Here is a 23,399-nt window from a genome sequence, read left to right on the forward strand (position 1 = left end):
TTAAGATCATCCAGGACGGTCTTCTCAAAAGTAGACAATATGTGATTCTGTATTGGGGGATTAAAAGTGCTTTTTGGACTGAGCTCTAAAAACGTATGCGGTTCCTTCTCTGTGTTTTCCTCATCCAAGGAGTTGAAGAAAGCTTTTAGCTTGAGTTTTCGCATCAGTTTAAAGAAGTCAATCTTTTCACGCAATAAAGTACTGTTATTCCTGGGAACAAAGGATAATCCTTTCTTCAGGACTTGTGTCTCCATCTTTGAGAGGTGATATGATGAAATATTCACAATCCTCTTCGGATTGGCTTTTTTCTAAAAAAAGCTGCAGTGTCGTTGTTAGCAGGGTCGCTGAGAGGAGGACCAGGTGTTACTTCTACCGTCTGTCCCAATGTGATTCTAGTTCGGAGCTAGAGGCGTCCGAAGAGGTATCTGCAGCGGGTGGTTGTCCTGTTTTCCATGGATTACTTGTATTAGGGTTATTTGGATAATGTCTGTAATAAGCTAGACTATGTCAAGTTTATAGTCTTGCGTGTCCCGTCTGAACTTTCTAGTTTTTTTAACTTCAAGTTTCTGTTTATAGTTTGCAATTTAAGGTTGGTCTCCTCGAGGATTTGCATTAGTTGATCTGATGTATATGCTTTGCTCAATGAGGATTTGAGACCCTCTATGTCTTCATTTAATGTTGTTAGGGAACGTGCCAACTCTTCAATCGTAAGGATTATCAAATCAAGCGAGCATTTGTTGAGAATTAAGTGCCAACGTTTAACAAAAGATGGGTATTCTTTACACAATGTCGGTTCGAGGCTTACACGTAAGCCTCTTGGAATTCTTTTTGTGGTGTAGTCCTGAGCCAAAGTAGATGAATGTAACTTGAGATTGATCTCCCTGCGGATCTTCCACTCTAATTGGCGAATCAATGCTTCTGGTTTATCAATTGCTGTAAGTTCTGTTCCAGCTGTTTTGATTAGCCCCAGGATTCTTGTGGCATCTTCTTCACTGAAGGCAAGGGTTTCAGCTCTATTGTTTGTGGTCTGGTCTATTTTGGAAAAGGACATATTAAATTACCTAATAAAGGCAGCTTATACTATTATGGTTTTGAATATTGGTTGAGTGCGGGCAACTCCCCTTGTGTGGTCAGAAGGGTAAGTCAATGAGAAAAGTAGGGGCGGGAGTGCACAGCTTATTAGATCAAAGGCGATTTGTGTAGTTTCTGAGAGAATACTGTAAAAGAAATACAGAGCAACTAATAGCAGATTAAGTGAAGGGGTATTGATACTATTTCAGGTGCAAACGTGCTGGAGTCACAAGACCACTTGGGACACACAATATACACTAAACCAGAACTGCTCATCACTGAGCAGTAAGCCCAGATGAACCCCTAATAAACCAAAGTTCAGTTATTCAATTATTACCTTGTAGGTGGGTTCTACACCGCTGCAGGCTAAATGATACTAATTATACTCTTTATATACTAATTATAATCTTGTACACAATTCGTGCTAATAATTCTGACACAGTTTCAATCATGACTTCAATAGAGAATCTATATTCAAAACATAGATCCTAGGTATAAAGCAATGTTTGCAACAGCACATAGAGATATGGTTCCTTTTAATAGACCCATCTCAGTTCTTTTCAAAACATCAAATTCAATAACACATATAAGTTTCCAAACAAGCTTTTCAAAATCAAGAAGCGTAACCAATATAATGAAACACTTGACATAGGCATTCACAGAAACATGCACTTAGAATAGTGTTCCATCTCCATCCACAATTAAGGCTTTTCTTATGTGGAGTTCAGTTCCCTCATGGCAAACTTATTTTTAAGGTAGTTATACAGTTCAACGGCTACCACCAAGGAAGCCCTTTTAGTAGATGTTGCTATTAACCAACGCGTTTCGGATCTAATGATCCATCTTCAGGGTAGGGGCTTCACTGTTCTTGTATGTCATGGGTAATATACAAAGGACAATTTCTTAAACGCTTAACCTATAGGAAATTAAAGAGGACAGGTATTATTATCTGCACTTGTCAAATGAGGCTAAATGTAACTAGCTGGTAAACCACAACGAGGTAAATAGTACTAACCTCTCTCCGAGGAAAGTTATGTTCAAATTTTGACCTATCAAGGGGCAGAAAGTAACTTAGGTAAGTGCCTTATAGTTCAAAAGAGCAGAGAGTTTAAATTTCCAATAACATGCATATGCCAGAGCAGACCACTCACCCAGTCTTGAACTGAAGGCCACTGTAGACTGGGAAGCGGCAAAGTGCGGCTTGTGAGACCCTAAGAAAAGTAAGTGTATTTGTTACACTCGGATTGCTAACTAACCAAACCTACGTCAGGCCGGTATAGAATAGAAACTTGCAGTTAATGATTACTAATAGCCAAGGAGTCAAATGGCTAATCCCATAGTGAGAACTAATGTGCATAGGGGTGCTGTCTTGCGAAGACTGCAGTCTTACCTGATCAGCGAGGATCAGCAGGGAAAGCCGACTGCTACAGGGATCGTGGCCCGGCTACGAGTGGCGTTCTCTGTAGTCCCGGTAACCCCACGCATGCGCGCAGGGCCAACCAGGAGTCGGCCATGTTGGTGTGGGCGCATACTGGGGCGTTGTCATGGCAATGCTTAATGCAACTTGTACAGCTACATAGTGTCGATCCATTTCAAACATATTAGAACTGGATTGAAAATAGTAGCTCAGTAAGCGTAATATACAGGATATGTTCATAAGGCTCACTCGTGTGAATGGTTTTGAGCAAGGTCGGTATCCCTTCTTTTTTCCACCATGTTACCTCTCTGTTTCTGTATTCTGTTTGCAGTTAGTCGATTGATCTCTTAAATTGTGAAGGAATCCTCGGGCACCATTTCTGGTTTTGTTGTTGTTGTTGCTGCTGACATGTATTACTTTTTGCCAACTGTTTCCACTTTCTACACGTGTAGAAAATGTCATAATTATTACTCTCCCCCTGCATTATGTCTTCCATGACCACTTCAGTATCAACTGTATCAGGTTTATCTGTTGTCATGGGCAAGGCAACATCATCCACCTGTTGATGCTTAGTACACTTTCCATGTCTTCTACTAAACCAGGGTCTGTTCCCGTAGTTGTTATAGTTGTTAGAGATTTCTGTGGTACTGAATCCATCATTTCGCCATCATCTTCACCAATATATGCAGTTGAGCTTGTTTGTTCCATATGACAATTGAATGAGTTGTTCGTTGCAGACTAAATTGAGGATTCCTGGTCTTCAGGGGCCACTCTTTTGGATGCTTCCTTTCCCCATTTTAAGATATATTTAGCCACATCCAATTGGAGTTTTTTATTTGCCGCAACCTCCAATGTAATTTCTGGAGAAGGCCCTCAGACTCTGTTTCTCGGTCCAGTCTGCTTTGTATCACAGTTAAGAATGACTCAATGTATATTAGCTTGGAATGAGTCATGGCCAACAGTGTAGCCTGATCTCTGTAATTGTCATTGATTGACTCATACAGCTTTACAAAAGTTGCCAGCAATATTGTTAAAGCAAGCATAAGGCTGTATTGGGTCTCATAATTGGCCATACTTTCTGGTTTATTCATACTGGAGCTCCTCTGGTTTTTACTTCATCTTCTAGTCCTATATTAGTGCTTGGGATACAAGTTGATTCTGAAAATGAGGACTCTGTATCCATCTGAAGGTGACGGTGCACTTTTAATAACTGGACCAGATCGCAAAGTCCTAGGGATCTCCTCCAAGCTGACATTTACTTTGTCAAACAGCTTCTCCTTTAAGAACAAATCCACTCTTCTAGGTTTCTTTAAACAATTTCTTGGAGTGACAGAGAATGGGGACTTAAAAGCTTCATGAAGGATCCTCTTTCTAGGGGGACCCCTAATACTTTCCAACTACAGTGAGATGTTCGTTATGTCCCTTGTCAGCCCTGCGGCTAATACATTTGGTCCATTCCCCACTAGATCCAATTCAGGGTACTGTGGGTTTACCAGCAACTCTGAGGCCAGATTTATCGAAGCTGACACCCAACCACTCATCTGTACTGAGAGGGTGTACCTTGGGTCAATCATACTCCCAATAATCTCCCTGGAAGCTTGCCCCTTTTTCGATAAGATATCGGGCCTCATTACGAGTCAGCGGGTCTGGAAAGAACAGTGGTGGTAATTCCGCCACCACTGCTCTTTCCGGACCGGCTGATCTCGAGTTCTGCAGGCAGGAGGTGTCACTCCCGCCAAGTCTGACCTGGCGGGTTTAACACCACCCGCCTGCAGGCAGACGTGGAAACACCGGCACCATCACGAGATGGTGCCAGTGTTTCCACTTCCCCATTACCATTGAGTCCTATGGGACTCAATGGGAATGGGGATTTACTGAATTCCGCCTCCGGAATTAACGGGTCACCAGGGTCGTAATGCCCCGGTAATTCCGGGAATCACGGAGGCGGAAAGGTAATTACGAGTCCGGCGGTAACCTGCCGGAATTTCAGGCACGGTTACCGCCGGACCCGTAATGAGGCCCACCATCTTCTGTCTCCACCCTGGTAACAGGCACCCTATTCTCTTTGTCCACTAATCCGATAAGAACACTCTTGCTTTCAATTAATTCCACATCAGAGAGTTCATTAGGATTCGGCTCCTCCCAGTCCTTTAACCAGGTTACACAGTTACTTCCACCCTCATTGTCAAGTCTTTTATGCGGCAACCCCCCATCCACTCTTTGCTGGCCAGTGGAATGAAATATAGCTGAGTCACCCACAATTCCCTTCAAAGCTCTTGCCTGAGTTAACTAGCACAGCTGTATCGGGCATGTCGGGCCGGTCGGCTATAGGTAATTGTTTCTGTTCCAGGTGATTTGTTTTGTTTATCGTATCAATTTTAGTGTTGAAGTTAACATTGATTTCCGCTATATCAGGATATCAGGTGACCCCAGTGATGCCACCTTAACCCCACCACAAGTGCTTATACAGTGAGAGCTCAAAGTGGGCATAGACATTACCCTTGCATGGTGTTCCTGAGTCACCTTATCTGCTTTTGGGGGTGGGGGGTCAGTGATGTTCTTAAAATGTAGATGCACTTGACGTCTCGTCCGCAGTCCAGCCCCGGCACAGAGATCCATAGTCAGGAACAGAGGCCAATTAGCCGTAAACAAAGGTCTGTTGCTGACTTCAGGTGGGTGTAAAAGAAGCTGACACTGATGGCGTCACAAACGCTGACCCCCGGATAGCACGTACACCACAGACAGCTACAATAATGTCTCCCACTCTCCGCTACTGCATTGGTAAAAAGGGCGTTTCAAAGGTAGCCTCTGCCTTCAAAACGATCTCCACCAAAAGCAGGCTGCAGCATAGCTCCAAAACGTTCTCCAGCAAAAACTGTCTGCGGCACAGCACAGACAGCCACTCTCCGCCAATCCAAATTGGTATCGCCAAACATTAAATGCTGTGTGGCAACCTTTGGCTTGGCAGTGCACCCTAAACTCTATAAACAATACCAACACCAAATCCAATAACGGTAGGACAATGCTTCATCCATGAGAAACTTAACTTCAGACATAAAAGAGAAGTGCATTTGGTTTCGAAATTCATTTAACGAAATAAATAAAAATGTATTAGTGTTGGTCTGTTTTAAAATATTTCTGGCTATATAGAGAAAAAGAGTACTGTTATTTCTTCATCGTTGCCAGACATTAAGAACACATTTGTCAATGTTTCGTATCTATTACACATATTAGGAGATTGTCTTGGATTTCGAAATGGAATATATTACTTTTCATACAATATCAGCTCGCAGAAAAGCACATAAAAATATGCAAAATATAATTATGCCTGCTACATTAACTCACAGTTTCAAAATTAAGAACAAGTTAAATAACTAAACCTTAAAAACTAGCACTTTTCTTTAGTGGAGAGGCAAAAAAAGTCATTATAAACTTCAAAGGTACTCAATTATCTTTGCCCTTTGAAGTGATGGTTTAAATGTAAACTTAAGGATTATAAAGTGACCCCGTATAACTCTTCTCGCATTAGTCAATTTAACTAATCCAGTCTGTTCTTTTAGCAACTGTCTCACAGTGGCCTGCACTTGTTAAAATGTACATTTTTTTTTCTATCTCCACAATTCGGAATGTTCATTTACATGGAAATGGATGAGCTAATTCCCATTAAAGTACAGTTGGAGAATAAAATAGTGAAACGTTATATATGTATATTCGATAATACTTGACTTTAAGGTTGCTGAAAGAAAACAACACATTTCTCTCTTGGTTTTACTGTTTTTCTGATGGTAAGATATTGCATTATTTTCATATGCTCCTATCCGCTTAACAGTTGCCAAAAGGCATGGCTCACAGCCATTCTCAGAGGTCACTACCTTGTCGGGCTGTACACGCACCTTGCAGGAACTGCATATGAAGCGTGAACTACAGGAATGCCTCAACTATAATACCACTGCCCACATTACACATGACTCCAGTGCTTACCGGCATGGCGTGTGGCTATTCCTAACACTCAAGCCTTTGGTGAAGCTGCAGGTGTACTGTCCAAACAATACGGTTAGGGCATGGTCTCTAACAATCCCTCAATAAGCTTATGCTCGCAATGACCCCTATAATGGAAAGCCAAGCCATGCTGTCCTTGATGAATAAACTGGGCATGTCCTTGGCTTTGCCCAATCCTTAGTGAACAACCTCCTCCACCACTACCTCCAGTCATGAGTTGAAACCATTCCCTGAGTACTTTGCCTGGGAAGTGCGCCACAGCCATGCGTTGGCCACACCATTCTGCTAACACTACCTGCAGGAAATAGCACCCAATCAGCTTACAGGTAGCGTGCCAAGTGCAGCTGCTGCAGGCATGGCTACATGCATGGCTGCCAGGGAACACTTTAACCTGGACTGCTAACCGTGTACTGCTAGGAGCCATTGGGTGGGCACAGTATCCTTGGACGAACTACTCACAGAACATGGTTGAAGAAGCTCTAGGTCAATCCCCATGCAGACACATCCACCTGATAGCCTTCTTCATATAACCCTTATTTATTTGTAATGCCCATGGTCACCATAGGGGGCATGTATTATATTGTCATTCAATGTGTATATAAAAGGATTGTCCTGTCATTTATTCCTTAACATTATCTGAAGCAAGAAGCACTGGTCCACTAACTGAGCTTCTTCACAACAGTGCTGGTTTTCCAATTATGCCACTAATCGTGTAGTTACAAATTCGAATATTTTTTTTAAGTATTGTGTATCTAGTATAATTTGTTACATGCTACATACGTACATGATGCATACACAGATGGTAGCCCCTCCCTTGTTATTTCACACAGCAAACGTTGTCTTCACTTACCTCATCAACATTTACACCACAAAACACATACTCCCAAGCTTAGCACATCTATGAGTCAAAAGAGTATGGGGGCACAGGGGTGCTCTTTGGAGATGATCAAAAATGGGGGCACAGGGGTGCTCTTTGGAGATGATCAAAGTAGCCTCTTCAATTGTTGAGGTTTCAGGCGGTTAGGTCAGAGAATCGTATCTGATGCGTAGAATTATTCTGATCCTTAGAAACTTCAGATGGTTTGATTCCAGTCTTAACTCATGGGGTAACTTATTAATAATTCATGACCATTCATTACTGTGATTTCTTTTTCTTAACGTGTTCATGTCTTTTTTTAGGATGCCAGTGTGTATGCTGTTAAAGAAGCTCTATGAAGTTTTGCCGAATTTTGTTGCCAAATGACAACTTTGCCAATTTCTTTTTACCACAAACAGCGAGGGTCACATGACCCCCCGTTACTCCTCCCACCCTACCCATTACATACCTATTCCAAATTACCATACATATGTGTGTGGTAAAAGAAATCACCCCAAAAACATGCGGCAAAACCGAATTCAGCAAAGTTGACTTTCAGCAAAAGGGAGCTAGAATATTGCAAAAGTTCAACTTAGATATGCATACAACTATTTTTGTAATTCATGGATTATTTGGGCCGGAAAAAAAAGGGATTTGTGCGCCATTCTGCCCGCAAATCCCTGTTTAACAAATGGGGATTTGCGTGCAGAATGGCGCACAAATCCCGTTTTTTTCGGCGCAAATAATCCATGAATTACCCCCTATATTGTCAAGATTGTGTGTTATTTTGATTGTGTTACCACGCAAAGTTGAAGGTGGCATTTTCTCATAGGGACTATCATTTGGGACCTGCAGGACGTGTCCTTGTAAGAGGTGACTCCCAGGTTTTGATCTTTTTAGACTTTGGATGGGGTTAGGTGAGTCCTATTGATGGAGGCCAGAGGCGTGGCAATTGGGAGCATGGTGTGAGCCCAAATAAGGAGATCTCCTTAATTGAAGTGATAAAACTGAGAAAATTGTGTGACATTGAAGCTTTGTTTTGCCTGAAAGCTTAATACTGATGTGGTTATGTGGCAATTTGTATCTTCTAGGGGGATAATTAGGTGGGTGTCATCAGTGTTGTGTTGAGGCATTACTTAAATCTTTGAATGTGGAGGGTGGGTTTGTCGGAATAGAAACAATATTATGCCTCCTATTGTAATAATTGTATGTGTATTGGCCTACGCCAAGTTGTCTAAACATCATGCGCGAACAAACTCCACTACAAGGTCTTGACCTTAGTGAAATCAATGTAAGCCGCCATCTTGGATTAAGCCGCCATTTTAGGTTCTCTTGTTATGTAGAAGTCACCCTGAACATCAAAATGGAGGCCAAATGACATTCTGAATAAGATTCTGGCCATTGTGGCCTACGTACAACTGAATAATTAATATGCCTGCAGGCCACTTGTCGGGGTCGCGAACAGAGACCTTGTCCTACTGTTGACCTATATGTAAATGTACTACTTATATCAGCGAAACTAATCGAAATGCTTATATTAAAGGATTGACCTGGCAAGGAACCCCAAGACCAGAATTATATTTCGCAGAGTGGTTAACCCGCAAGAGGGTTGGCCAAGGGCTGGACAAATTGTATAAAAGGCCCGGGTATTCCAATGGAGGGTCTCTCACTAACACATCGAACCCTCGTTGAAGTTCGTTATGTTATACTGAGAGCCGAATAGCTATCAGTTTGTCAATTGACTTGGTAACTGTTGTAGCTTGAAATAAAGCACTTGTATGTTTCTTTGTAACCTGTGTTGGTGTGTTTCTTTTTGGCCTTCCCGGCCTCATATTATTTTTCTGTTTTCACAGTTGGCGCCCGAATAGGGACCTTCAAGATTGATGCCGGATCATTGAAGATTGACGCAGGCTATAGAACCGGGATCGGACGGTGTGATACTGCGGGCCCGACCGAACGAGACGCGATACCTCGGCAGCGCTGCACGATCCGATCCTTGGACGATAGTCGTGTGGTCTGACACGGCACCTTGACGAGGGTCCATTTTTGAGGCGGGCAGATTTGTCGAAACCACCAAACACAAGGTAAAATTCGTTAGGTAAGTTCTTTGGTAAACCGTACGGTCCTCCTTAGGTTTGGTCAGGTGTAGTCGTGACCCGACTCTTAATTTAACCCTGACAATTTGAATTTGGCGTATTGTATCTGCAGACACAATTATTGACCAGGTAACACCAATTTTTTGTGAAATGACTGGGAAATTGTCTAGCTGCTTTAGGGCACTGTTCCGCAGCGATCGACAATCTTTGGAATTTAGCCGCCTGGCACCACAGGAGGGGTCGCCGGCGTGTACAATGTACTGTAAGCATGGCAGTGTGCGGGAAGTTCCACACGCGATTCCATCAGGGTACGTGTATTACAGGGGTGCGCGGGGAGCACCACACGTGAATTGCACGTGTGGGTCCTCCCAGATGTTCCCTCTACACCATCCACGGCCCCTGCAGGTGGCTCACACCACAGGGGCCTACCCTGCACATGTCCTGCAGGCACACCATCCACCATGGCCATGACCCCAGCCAACCCACATGTCAACTTGCACTACTGCCCACCAACGCATGTTCCCCTGCACCCCCAGCAACCAGGGGCACCCTCCACCAGGCCCCCACCCATGTCTCCCAAAACCCCCACCCCCCAGCAGTGCAGGGGCACCCTCCACCAGGCCCGCACCCATATCTCCCACCACCCCCACCCCCCAGCACTGTGGGGCACCCTCCACCAGGCCCTCACCCATGTCTCCCACCACCCCCACCCCCCAGCACTGTGGGGCACCTGCCAGCAGGCCCCCACCCATGTGCAACTCATGTCTCCCACCACCCCCACCCCCCAGCACTGTGGGGCACCCTCCACCAGGCCCCCACCCATGTCTCCCACCACCCCCACCCCTCAGCACTGTGGGGCACCTGCCAGCAGGCCCCCACCCATGTCTCCCACCACCCCCACCCCGAAGCAGTGCAGGGGCAGCCTCCACCAGGCCCCCACCCATGTCTCCCAGCACCTCACCCCTCAGCCACCAGGGGCAGCCTCCACCAGGCCCCCACCCATGTCTCCCAGCACCCCCACCCCCCAGCCACCAGGGGCAGCCTCCACCAGGCCCCCACCCATGTCTCCCAGCACCCCCACCCCCCAGCCACCAGGGGCAGCCTCCACCAGGCCCCCACCCATGTCTCCCAGCATCCCCACCCCCCAGCCACCAGGGGCAGCCTCCACCAGGCCCCCACCCATGTCTCCCACCACCCCCACCCCCCAGCAGTGCAGGGGCAGCCTCCACCAGGCCCCCACCCATGTCTGCCACCACCCCCACCCCCCAGCCACCAGGGGCAGCCTCCACCAGGCCCCCACCCATGTCTCCCACCACCCCCAGCCCCCAGCACTGTGGGGCACCTGCCACCAGGCCCCCACCCATGTCTCCCACCACCCCCACTCCCCAGCAGTGCAGGGGCACCCTCCACCAGGCCCCCACCAATGTCTCCCACTACCCCTACCCCCCAGCACTGTGGGGCACCCTCCACCAGGCCCCCACCCATGTCTCCAACCACCCCCACCCAATAGCACTGTGGGACACCAGCCAGCAGGCCCCCACCCATGTCTCCCACCACCCCCACCCCCCAGCACTGTGGGGCACCTGCCAGCAGGCCCCCACCCATGTCCAACTCATGTCTCCAACCACCCCCACCCCCCAGCACTGTGGGGCACCCTCCACCAGGCCCCAACCCATGTCTCCCACCACCCCCACCCCCCAGCACTGTGGGGCACCTGCCAGCAGGCCCCCACCAATGTCTCCCACTACCCCCACCCCCCAGCACTGTGGGGCACCCTCCACCAGGCCCCAACCCATGTCTCCCACCACCCCCACTCCCCAGCAGTGCAGGGGCACCCTCCACCAGGCCCCCACCAATGTCTCCCACTACCCCTCCCCCCAGGACTGTGGGGCACCCTCCACCAGGCCCCAACCCATGTCTCCCACCACCCCCACCTCCCAGCACTGTGGGGCACCTGCCAGCAGGCACCCACCCATGTCTCCCACCACCCCCACCCACCAGCCACCAGGGGCAGCCTCCACCAGGCCCCCACCCATGTCTCCCAGCACCCCCACCCCCCGGCCACCAGGGGCAGCCTCCACCAGGCCCCCACCCATGTCTCCCACCACCCCCACCCCCAGCAGTGCAGGGGCAGCCTCCACCAGGCCCCCACCCATGTCTCCCAGCACCCCCACCCCCGAGCCACCAGGGGCAGCCTCCACCAGGCCCCCACCCATGTCTCCCACCACCCCCACCCCCAGCACTGTGGGGCACCTGCCAGCAGGCCCACACCCATGTCCAACTCATGTTCCCCACCACCCCCACCCCCCAGCACTGTGGGGCACCTGCCAGCAGACCCCCACCCATGTCTCCCACCACCCCCACCCCCCAGCAGTGCAGGGGCACCCACCACCAGGCCCCCACCCATGTCTCCCAGCACCCCCACCCCCAGCCACCAGGGGCAGCCTCCACCAGGCCCCCACCCATGTCTCCCAGCACCCCCACCCCCCAGACACCAGGAGCAGCCTCCACCAGGCCCCTACCCATGTCTCCCAGCACCCCCACCCCCCAGCCACCAGGGGAAGCCTCCAACAGGCCCCCACCCATGTCTCCCACCACCCCCACACCCCAGAAACGCAGGGGCAGCCTCCACCAGGCCCCCACCCATGTCTCCCAGCACCCCCACCCCCCAGCCACCAGGGGCAGCCTCCACCAGGCCCCCACCCATGTCTCCCACCACCCCCACCCCCCAGCACTGTGGGGAACCTGCCAGCAGGCCCCCACCCATGTCTCCCACCACCCCCACCCTCCAGCAGTGCAGGGGCACCCTCCACCAGGCCCCCACCCATGTCTCCCACCAATTCCACCCCCAGCACTGTGGGGCACCTGCCAGCAGGCCCCCACCCATGTCTCTCACCACCCCCACCCCCAGCACTGTGGGGCACCCTCCATCAGGCCCCCACCTATGTCTCCCACCACCCCCACCCCCCAGCACTGTGGGGCACCTGCCAGCAGGCCCCCACCCATGTCTCCCAGCACCCCCACCCCCCAGCCACCAGGGCAGCCTCCACCAGGCCCCCACCCATGTCTCCCACCACCCCCACCCCCCAGCAGTGCAGGGGAAGCCTCCACCAGGCCCCCACCCATGTCTACCACCACCCCCGCGCCACCAGGGGCAGCCTCCACCAGGCCCCCACCCATGTCTCCCACCACCCCCACCCCCCAGCACTGTGGGGCACCTGCCAGCAGGCCCCCACCCATGTCTCCCACCACCCCCACCCCCCAGCACTGTGGGGCACCCTCCACCAGGCCCCCACCCATGTCTCCCACCACCCCCACCCCCCAGCACTGTGGGGCACCTGCCAGCAGGCCCCCACCCATGTCTCCCACCACCCCCACCCCCCAGCACTGTGGGGCACATGCCAGCAGGCCCCCACCCATGTCCAACTCATGTCTCCCACCACCCCCACCCCCCAACACTGTGGGGCAGCCTCCACCAGGCCCCCACCCATGTCTCCCACCACCCCCACCCCCCAGCAGTGCAGGGGAAGCCTCCACCAGGCCCCCACCCATGTCTACCACCACCCCCGCGCCACCAGGGGCAGCCTCCACCAGGCCCCCACCCATGTCTCCCACCACCCCCACCCCCCAGCACTGTGGGGCACCTGCCAGCAGGCCCCCACCCATGTCTCCCACCACCCCCACCCCCCAGCACTGTGGGGCACCCTCCACCAGGCCCCCACCCATGTCTCCCACCACCCCCACCCCCCAGCACTGTGGGGCACCTGCCAGCAGGCCCCCACCCATGTCTCCCACCACCCCCACCCCCCAGCACTGTGGGGCACATGCCAGCAGGCCCCCACCCATGTCCAACTCATGTCTCCCACCACCCCCACCCCCCAACACTGTGGGGCAGCCTCCACCAGGCCCCCACCCATGTCTCCCACCACCCCCACCCCCCAGCACTGTGAGGCACCTGCCAGCAGGCCCCCACCCATGACTCCCACCACCCCCACCCCCCAGCCACCAGGGGCAGCCTCCACCAGGCCCCCACCCATGTCTCCCACCACCCCCACCCCCAGGCCACCAGGGGCAGCCTCCACCAGGCCCCCACCCATGTCTCCCACCACCCCCACCCCCAGCAGTGCAGGGGCAGCCTCCACCAGGCCCCCACCCATGTCTCCCAGCACCCCCACCCCCCAGCCACCAGAACAGCCTCCACCAGGCCCCCACCCATGTCTCCCACCACCCCCACCCCCCAGCACTGTGGGGCACCTGCCAGCAGGCCCACACCCATGTCCAACCCATGCTCCTCACCACCCCGACCCCCCAGCACTGTGAGGCACCTGCCAGCAGGCCCCCACCCATGTCTCCCACCTCCCCCACCCCCCAGCCACCAGGGGCACCCACCACCAGGCCCCCACCCATGTCTCCCAGCACCCCCACCCCCCAGCCACCAGGGGCAGCCTCCACCAGGCCCCTACCCATGTCTCCCAGCACCCCCACCCCCCAGCCACCAGGGGAAGCCTCCACCAGGCCCCCACCCATGTCTCCCACCACCCCCACACCCCAGCAGTGCAGGGGCAGCCTCCACCAGGCCCCCACCCATGTCTCCCAGCACCCCCACCCCCCAGCCACCAGGGCCAGCCTCCACCAGGCCCCCACCCATGTCTCCCACCACCCCCACCCCACCGCACTGTGGGGCACCTGCCAGCAGGCCCCCACCCATGTCTCCCACCACCCCCACCCCCCAGCAGTGCAGGGGCACCCTCCATTAGGCCCCCACCCATGTCTCCCACCACCCCCACCCCCCAGCAGTGTAGGGGCACCCACCACCAGGCCCCCACCCATGTCTCCCAGCACCCCCACCCCCCAGCCACCAGGGGCAGCCTCCACCAGGCCCCCACATATGTCTCCCACCACCCCCACCCCCCAGCCACCAGGGGCACCCTCCACCAGGCCCCCACCCATGTCTCCCACCACCCCCACCCCCCAGCACTGTGGGGCACCCTCCACCAGGCCCCCACCCATGTCAAAGACCATCCCCACCGCCCAGCACTTTGGGGCACCTGCCAGCAGGCCCCCACCCATGTCCAACTCATGTCTCCCACCACTTCCACCCCCCAGCACTGTGGGGCACCCTCCACCAGGCCCCCACCCATGTCTCCCACCACCCCCACCCCCCAGCCACAAGGGGCAGCCTCCACCTGCCAGCAGGCCCCCACCCATGTCTCCCACCACCCCCAGCCCCCAGCCACCAGGGGCAGCCTCCACCAGGCCCCCACCCATGTCTCCCAGCACCCCCACCCCCCGGCCACGAGGGGCAGCCTCCACCAGGCCCCCACCCATGTCTCCCACCACCCCCACCCCCAGCAGTGCAGGGGCAGCCTCCACCAGGCCCCCACCCATGTCTCCCAGCACCCCCACACCCCAGCCACCAGGGGCAGCCTCCACCAGGCCCCTACCCATGTCTCCCACCACCCCCACCCCCCCAGCACTGTGGGGCACCTGCCAGCAGACCCACACCCATGTCCAATTCATGTTCCCCACCACCCCCACCCCCCAGCACTGTGGGGCACCTGCCAGCAGGCCCCAACCCATGTCTCCCACCACCCCCACCCCCCAGCAGTGCAGGGGCACCCACCACCAGGCCCCCACCCATGTCTCCCAGCACCCCCACCCCCCAGCCACCAGGGGCAGCCTCCACCAGGCCCCCACCCATGTCTCCCACCACCCCCACCCCCCAGCCACCAGGGGCAGCCTCCACCAGGCCCCCACCCATGTCACCCAGCACCCCCACCCCCCAGCCACCAGGGGAAGCCTCCACCAGGCCCCCACCCATGTCTCCCACCACCCCCACCCCCCAGCAGTGCAGGGGCAGCCTCCACCAGGCCCCCACCCATGTCTACCAGCACCCCACCCCCCAGCCACCAGGGGCAGCCTCCACCAGGCCCCCACCCATGTCTCCCACCACCCCCACCCCCCAGCACTGTGGGGCACCCTCCACCAGGCCCCCACCCATGTCTCCCACCACCCCCACCCCCCAGCACTGTGGGGCACCCTCCACCAGGCCCCCACCCATGTCTCCCACCACCCCCACCCCCCAGCACTGTGGGGCACCTGCCAGCAGGCCCCCACCCATGTCTCCCAAAACCCCCAACCCCCAGGCACCAGGGGCAGCCTCCACCAGGCCCCCACCCATGTCTCCCACCACCGCCACCCCCCAGCCACTAGGGGCACCCTCCACCAGGCCCCCACCCAGGTCTCCCACCACCCCCACCCCCCAGCACTGTGGGGCACCCTCCACCAGGCCCCCACCCATGTCTCCCACCTCCCCCACCCCCCAGCACTGTGGGGGACCTGCCAGCAGGCCCCTACCCATGTCTCCCAGCACCCCCGTCCCCCAGCCACCAGGGGCAGCCTCCACCAGGCCCCCACCCATGTCTCCCACCACCCCCACCCCCCAGCAGTGCAGGGGCAGCCTCCACCAGGCCCCAACCCATGTCTACCACCACCCCCACCCCCGCACCACCAGGGGCAGCCTCCACCAGGCCCCCACCCATGTCTCCCACCACCCCCACCCCCCAGCACTGTGGGGCACCTGCCAGCAGGCCCCCACCCATGTCTCCCACCACCCCCACCCCCCAGCAGTGCAGGGGCACCCTCCACCAGGTCCCCACCCATGTCTCCCACCACCCCCACCCCCCAGCACTGTGGGGCACCCTCCACCAGGCCCCCACCCATGTCTCCCACCACCCCCACCCCCCAGCACTGTGGGGCACCCTCCACCAGGCCCCCACCCATGTCTCCCACCACCCCCACCCCCCAGCACTGTGGGGCACCTGCCAGCAGGCCCCCACCCATGTCTCCCAAAACCCCCACCCCCCAGCATTGCAGGGGCACCCTCCATCAGGCCCCCACCCATGTCTCCCAGCACCCCCACCCCCCAGCCACCAGGGGCAGCCTCCACCAGGCCCCCACATATGTCTCCCACCACCCCCACCCCCCAGCCACCAGGGGCACCCTCCACCAGGCCCCCACCTATGTCTCCCACCACCCCCACCCCCCAGCACTGTGGGGCACCTGGCAGCAGGCCCCCACCCATGTCTCCCACCACCCCCACCCCCCAGCCACCAGGGGCAGCCTCCACCAGGCCCCCACCCATGTCTCCCAGCATCCCCACCCCCCAGCCACAAGGGGCAGCCTCCACCAGGCCCCCATCCATGTCACCCAGCACCCCCATCCCCCAGCCACCAGGGTCAGCCTCCACCAGGCCCCTACCCATGTCTCCCAGCACCACCAGCCCCCAGCCACCAGGGGAAGCCTCCACCAGGCCCCCACCCATGTCTCCCACCACCCTCACACCCCAGCAGTGCAGGGGCAGCCTCCACCAGGCCCCCACCCATGTCTCCCAGCACACCCACCCCCCAGCCACCAGGGGCAGCCTCCACCAGGCCCCCACCCATGCCTCCCACCACCCCCACCCCCCAGCACTGTGGGGCACCTGCCAGCAGGCCCCCACCCATGTCTCCCACCACCCCCTCCCCCCAGCACTGTGGGGCACCTGGCAGCAGGCCCCCACCCATGTCTCCCACCACCCCCACCCCCCAGCCACCAGGGGCCGCCTCCACCAGGCCCCCACCCATGTCTCCCAGCACCCCCACCCCCCAGCCACAAGGGGCAGCCTCCACCAGGCCCCCACCCATGTCTCCCACCACCCCCAACCCCCAGCAGTGCAGGGGCACCCTCCACCAGGCCCCCACCCATGTCTCCCACCACCCCCACCCCCCAGCACTGTGGGGCACCCTCCACCAGGCCCCCACCCATGTCTTCCACCACCCCCACCCCCCAGCACTGTGGGGCACCTGCCAGCAGGCCCCCACCCATGTCTCCCACCCCCCCACCCCCCAGCACTGTGGGGCACATGCCAGCAGGCCCCCACCCATGTCCAACTCATGTCTCCCACCACCCCCACCCCCCAGCACTGTGGGGCAGCCTCCACCAGGCCCCCACCCATGTCTCCCACCACCCCCACCCCCCAGCACTGTGGGGCACCTGGCAGCAGGCCCCAACCCATGTCTCCCACCGCCCCCACCCCCCAGCCACCAGGGGCAGCCTCCACCAGGCCCCCACCCATGTCTCCCACCACCCCCACCCCCAGGCCACCAGGGGCAGCCTCCACCAGGCCCCCACTCATGTCTCCCACCACCCCCACCCCCAGCAGTGCAGGGTCAGCCTCCACCAGGCCCCTACCCATGTCTCCCAGCACCCCCACCCCCAGCCACCAGGGGCAGCCTCCACCAGGCCCCCACCCATGTCTCCCACCACCCCCACCCCCCAGCACTGTGGGGCACCTGCCAGCAGGCCCACACCCATGTCCAACTCATGTTCCCCACCACCCCCACCCCGCAGCACTGTAGGGCACCTGCCAGCAGGCCCCCACCCATGTCTCCCACCACCCCACCCCCAGCAGTGCAAGGGCACCCACCACCAGGCCCCCACCCATGTCTCCCACCACCCCCACCCCCCAGCACTGCAGGGTCAGCCTCCACCAGGCCCCTACCCATGTCTCCCACCACCCCCACTCCCCAGCAGTGCAGGGGCACCCTCCACCAGGCCCCCACCAATGTCTCCCACCACCCCCACCCCCACCCCCCAGCACTGTGGGGCACCCTCCACCAGGCCCGCACCCATGTCTCCCACCACCCCCCAGCACTGTGGGGCACCTGCCGGCAGTCCCCCACCCATGTCTCCCACCACCCCCACCCCCCAGCCACCAGGGGCAGCCTCCACCAGGCCCCCACCCATGTCTCCCAGCACCCCCACCCCCCGGCCACCAGGGGCAGCCTCCACCAGGCCCCCACCCATGTCTCCCACCACCCCCACCCCCAGCAGTGCAGGGGCAGCCTCCACCAGGCCCCCCCCATGTCTCCCAGCACCCCCACACCCCAGCCACCAGGGGCAGCCTCCACCAGGCCCCCACCCATGTCTCCCACCACCCCCACCCCCCAGCACTGTGGGGCACCTGCCAGCAGGCCCACACCCATGTCCAACTCATGTTCCCCACCACCCCCACCCCCCAGCACTGTGGGGCACCTGCCAGCAGGCCCCAACCCATGTCTCCCACCACCCCCACCTCCCAGCAGTGCAGGGGGACCCACCACCAGGCCCCCACCCATGTCTCCCAGCACCCCCACCCCCCAGCCACCAGGGACAGCCTCCACCAGGCCCCCACCCATGTCTCCCAGCACCCCCACCCCCCAGCCACCAGGGGAAGCCTCCAACAGGCCACCACCCATGTCTCCCAGCACCCCCACCCCCCAGCCACCAGGGGCAGCCTCCACCAGGCCCCCACCTATGTCTCCCACCACCCCCACCCCCCAGCACTGTGGGGTACCTGCCAGCAGGCCCCCACCCATTTCTCCCACCACCCCCACCCCACAGCAGTGCAGGGGCACCCTCCACCAGGCCCCCACCCATGTCTCCCACCACCCCCACCCCCCAGCACTGTGGGGCACCTGCCAGCAGGACCCCACCCATGTCTCCCACCACCCCCACCCCCCAGCAGTGCAGAGGCACCCACCACCAGGCCCCCACCCATGTCTCCCAGCACCCCCACCCCCCAGCCACCAGGGGCAGCCTCCACCAGGCCCCCACCTATGTCACCCACCACCTCCACCCCCCAGCACTGTGGGGTACCTGCCAGCAGGCCCCCACCCATGTCTCCCACCACCCCCACCCCCCAGCAGTGCAGGGGCACCCTCCACCAGGCCCCCACCCATGTCTCCCACCACCCCCACCCCCCAGCACTGTGGGGCACCTGCCAACAGGCCTCCACCCATGTCTCCCACCACCCCACCCCCCAGCAGTGCAGGGGCACCCACCACCAGGCCCCCACCCATGTCTCCCAGCACCCCCACCCCCCAGTCACCAGGGGCAGCCTCCACCAGGCCCCCACCCATGTCTCCTACCACCCCCACCCCCAGCCACCAGGGGCACCCTCCACCAGGCCCCCACCCATATCTCCCACCACCCCCACCCCCCAGCACTGTGGGGCACCCTCCACCAGTCCCCCACACATGTCTCCCACCACCCCCACCCCCCAGCACCGTGGGGCACCTGCCAGCAGGCCCCCACCCATGTCTCCCACCCCCCCACCCCCCAGCACTGTGAGGCACCTGCCAGCAGGCCCCCACCCATGTCTAACTCATGTCTCCCACCACCCCCACCCACCAGCACTGTGGGGCACCCTCCACCAGGCCCCCACCCATGTCTCCCACCACCCCCACCCCCCAGCACTGTGGGGGACCTGCCAGCAGGCCCCTACCCATGTCTCCCAGCACCCCCACCCCCCAGCCACCAGGGTCAGCCTCCACCAAGCCCCCACCCATGTCTCCCACCACCCCCACCCCCCAGCCGTGCAGGGGCAGCCTCCACCAGGCCCCCACCCATGTCTACCACCACCCCCAACCCCGCGCCACCAGGGGCAGCCTACACCAGGCCCCCACCCATGTCTCCCACCACCCCCACCCCCCAGCACTGTGGGGCACCTGCCAGCAGGCCCCCACCCATGTCTCCCACCACCCCCACCCCCCAGCAGTGCAGGGGCACCCTCCACCAGGCCCCCACCCATGTCTCTTACCACCCCCACCCCCCAGCACTGTGGGGCACCCTCCACCAGGCCCCCACCCATGTCTCACACCACCCCCACCCCCGAGCACTGTGGGGCACCTGCCAGCAGGCCCCCACCCATGTCTCCCACCACCCCCACCCCCCAGCACTGTGGGGCACCTGCCAGCAGGCCCCCACACATGTCCAACTCATGTCTCCCACCACCCCCCAGCACTGTGGGGCACCCTCCACCAGGCCCCCACCCATGTCTCCCACCACCCCCACACCCCAGCACTGTGGGGCACCTGCCAGCAGGACCCCACCCATGTCTCCCACCACCCCCACCCCCCAGCAGTGCAGAGGCACCCACCACCAGGCCCCCACCCATGTCTCCCAGCACCCCCACCCCCCAGCCACCAGGGACAGCCTCCACCAGGCCCCCACCCATGTCTCCGAGCACCCCCACCCCCTGGCCAGCAGGGGAAGCCTCCACCAGGCCCCCACCCATGTCTCCCACCACCCCCACCCCTCAGCAGTGCAGGGGCAGCCTCCACCAGGCCCCCACCCATGTCTCCCAGCACCCCCACCCCCCAGCCACCAGGGGCAGCCTCCACCAGGCCCCCACCTATGTCACCCACCACCTCCACCCCCCAGCACTGTGGGGTACCTGCCAGCAGGCCCCCACCCCCCAGCAGTGCAGGGGCACCCTCCACTAGGCCCCCACCCATGTCTCCCACCACCCCCACCCCCCAGCACTGTGGGGCACCTGCCAGCAGGCCCCCACCCATGTCTCCCACCACCCCACCCCCCAGCAGTGCAGGGGCACCCACCACCAGGCCCCCACCCATGTCTCCCAGCACCCCCACCCCCCAGGCACCAGGGGCAGCCTCCACCAGGCCCCCACCCATGTCTCCTACCACCCCCACCCCCAGCCACCAGGGGCACCCTCCACCAGGCCCCCACCCATATCTCCCACCACCCCCACCCCCCAGCACTGTGGGGCACCCTCCACCAGTCCCCCACACATGTCTCCAACCACCCCCACCCCCCAGCACCGTGGGGCACCTGCCAGCAGGCCCCCACCCATGTCTCCCACCCCCCACCCCCCAGCACTGTGAGGCACCTGCCAGCAGGCCCCCACCCATGTCCAACTCATGTCTCCCACCACCCCCACCCACCAGCACTGTGGGGCACCCTCCACCAGGCCCCCACCCATGTCTCCCACCACCCCCACCCCCCAGCACTGTGGGGGACCTGCCAGCAGGCCCCTACCCATGTCTCCCAGCACCCCCACCCCCCAGCCACCAGGGTCAGCCTCCACCAAGCCCCCACCCATGTCTCCCACCACCCCCACCCCCCAGCTGTGCAGGGGCAGCCTCCACCAGGCCCCCACCCATGTCTACCACCACCCCCAACCCCGCACCACCAGGGGCAGCCTACACCAGGCCCCCACCCATGTCTCCCACCACCCCCACCCCCCAGCACTGTGGGGCACCTGCCAGCAGGCCCCCACCCATGTCTCCCACCACCCCCACCCCCCAGCAGTGCAGGGGCACCCTCCACCAGGCCCCCACCCATGTCTCTTACCACCCCCACCCCCCAGCACTGTGGGGCACCCTCCACCAGGCCCCCACCCATGTCTCCCACCACCCCCACCCCCGAGCACTGTGGGGCACCTGCCAGCAGGCCCCCACCCATGTCTCCCACCACCCCCACCCCCCAGCACTGTGGGGCACCTGCCAGCAGGCCCCCACCCATGTCCAACTCATGTCTCCCACCACCCCCACCCCCCAGCACTGTGGGGCACCCTCCACCAGGCCCCCACCCATGTCTCCCACCACCCCCACCCCCCAGCACTGTGGGGCACCTGCCAGCAGGCCCCCACCCATGTCTCCCACCACCCCCACCCCCCAGCCACCAGGGGCAGCCTCCACCAGGCCCCCATCCATGTCTCCCAGCACCCCCACCCCCCGGCCACCAGGGGCAGCCTCCACCAGGCCCCCACCAATGTCTCCCACCACCCCCACCCCCAGCAGTGCAGGGGCAGCCTCCACCAGGCCCCCACCCATGTCTCCCAGCACCCCCATCCCCCAGCCAACAGGGGCAGCCACCACCAGGCCCCCACCCATGTCTCCCACCACCCCCACCCCCCAGCACTGTGAGGCACCTGCCAGCAGGCCCACACCCATAACTCCCACCCCCGCACCCCCCAGCAGTGCAGGGGCACCCACCACCAGGCCCCCACCCATGTCTCCCAGCACCCCCACCCCCCAGCCACCAGGGGCAGCCTCCACCAGGCCCCCACCCATGTCACCCAGCACCCCCATCCCCCAGCCACCAGGGTCAGCCTCCACCAGGCCCCTACCCATGTCTCCCAGCACCACCAGCCCCCAGCCACCAGGGGAAGCCTCCACCAGGCCCCCACCCATGTCTCCCACCACCCTCACACCCCAGCAGTGCAGGGGCAGCCTCCACCAGGCCCCCACCCATGTCTCCCAGCACACCCACCCCCCAGCCACCAGGGGCAGCCTCCACCAGGCCCCCACCCATGCCTCCCACCACCCCCACCCCCCAGCACTGTGGGGCACCTGCCAGCGGGCCCACACCCATGTCCAACTCATGTTCCCCACCACCCTCACCCCCCAGCACTGTGAGGCACCTGCCAGCAGGCCCACACCCATAACTCCCACCCCCCCACCCCCCAGCAGTGCAGGGGCACCCACCACCAGGCCCCCACCCATGTCTCCCAGCACCCCCACCCCCCAGCCACCAGGGGCAGCCTCCACCAGGCCCCCAACCATGTCACCCAGCACCCCCATCCCCCAGCCACCAGGGTCAGCCTCCACAAGGCCCCTACCCATGTCTCCCAGCACCCCCACCCCCCAGCCACCAGGGGAAGCCTCCACCAGGCCCCCACCCATGTCTCTCACCACCCTCACACCCCAGCAGTGCAGGAGCAGCCTCCACCAGGCCCCCACCCATGTCTCCCAGCACACCCACCCCCCAGCCACCAGGGGCAGCCTCCACCAGGCCCCCACCCATGCCTCCCACCACCCCCACCCCTCAGCACTGTGGGGCACCTGCCAGCAGGCCCCCACCCATGTCTCCCACCACCCCCACCCCCCAGAAGTGCAGGGGCACCCTCCATCAGGCCCCCACCCATGTCTCCCACCACCCCCACCCCCCAGCACTGTGGGGCACCTGCCAGCAGGCCCCCACCCATGTCTTCCACAACCCCCAAACCTGCAGTGCAGGGGCACCCACCACCAGGCCCCCACCCATGTCTCCCACCACCCCCACCCCCCAGCCACCAGGGGCAGCCTCCACCAGGCCCCCACCCATGTCTCCCACCACCCCCACCCCCCAGCCA

Source organism: Ambystoma mexicanum, chromosome 6q (assembly GCF_040938575.1).
Source record: "Ambystoma mexicanum isolate Mex_15411 chromosome 6q, UKY_AmexF1_1, whole genome shotgun sequence".
NCBI classification, from domain to species: domain Eukaryota; kingdom Metazoa; phylum Chordata; class Amphibia; order Caudata; family Ambystomatidae; genus Ambystoma; species Ambystoma mexicanum.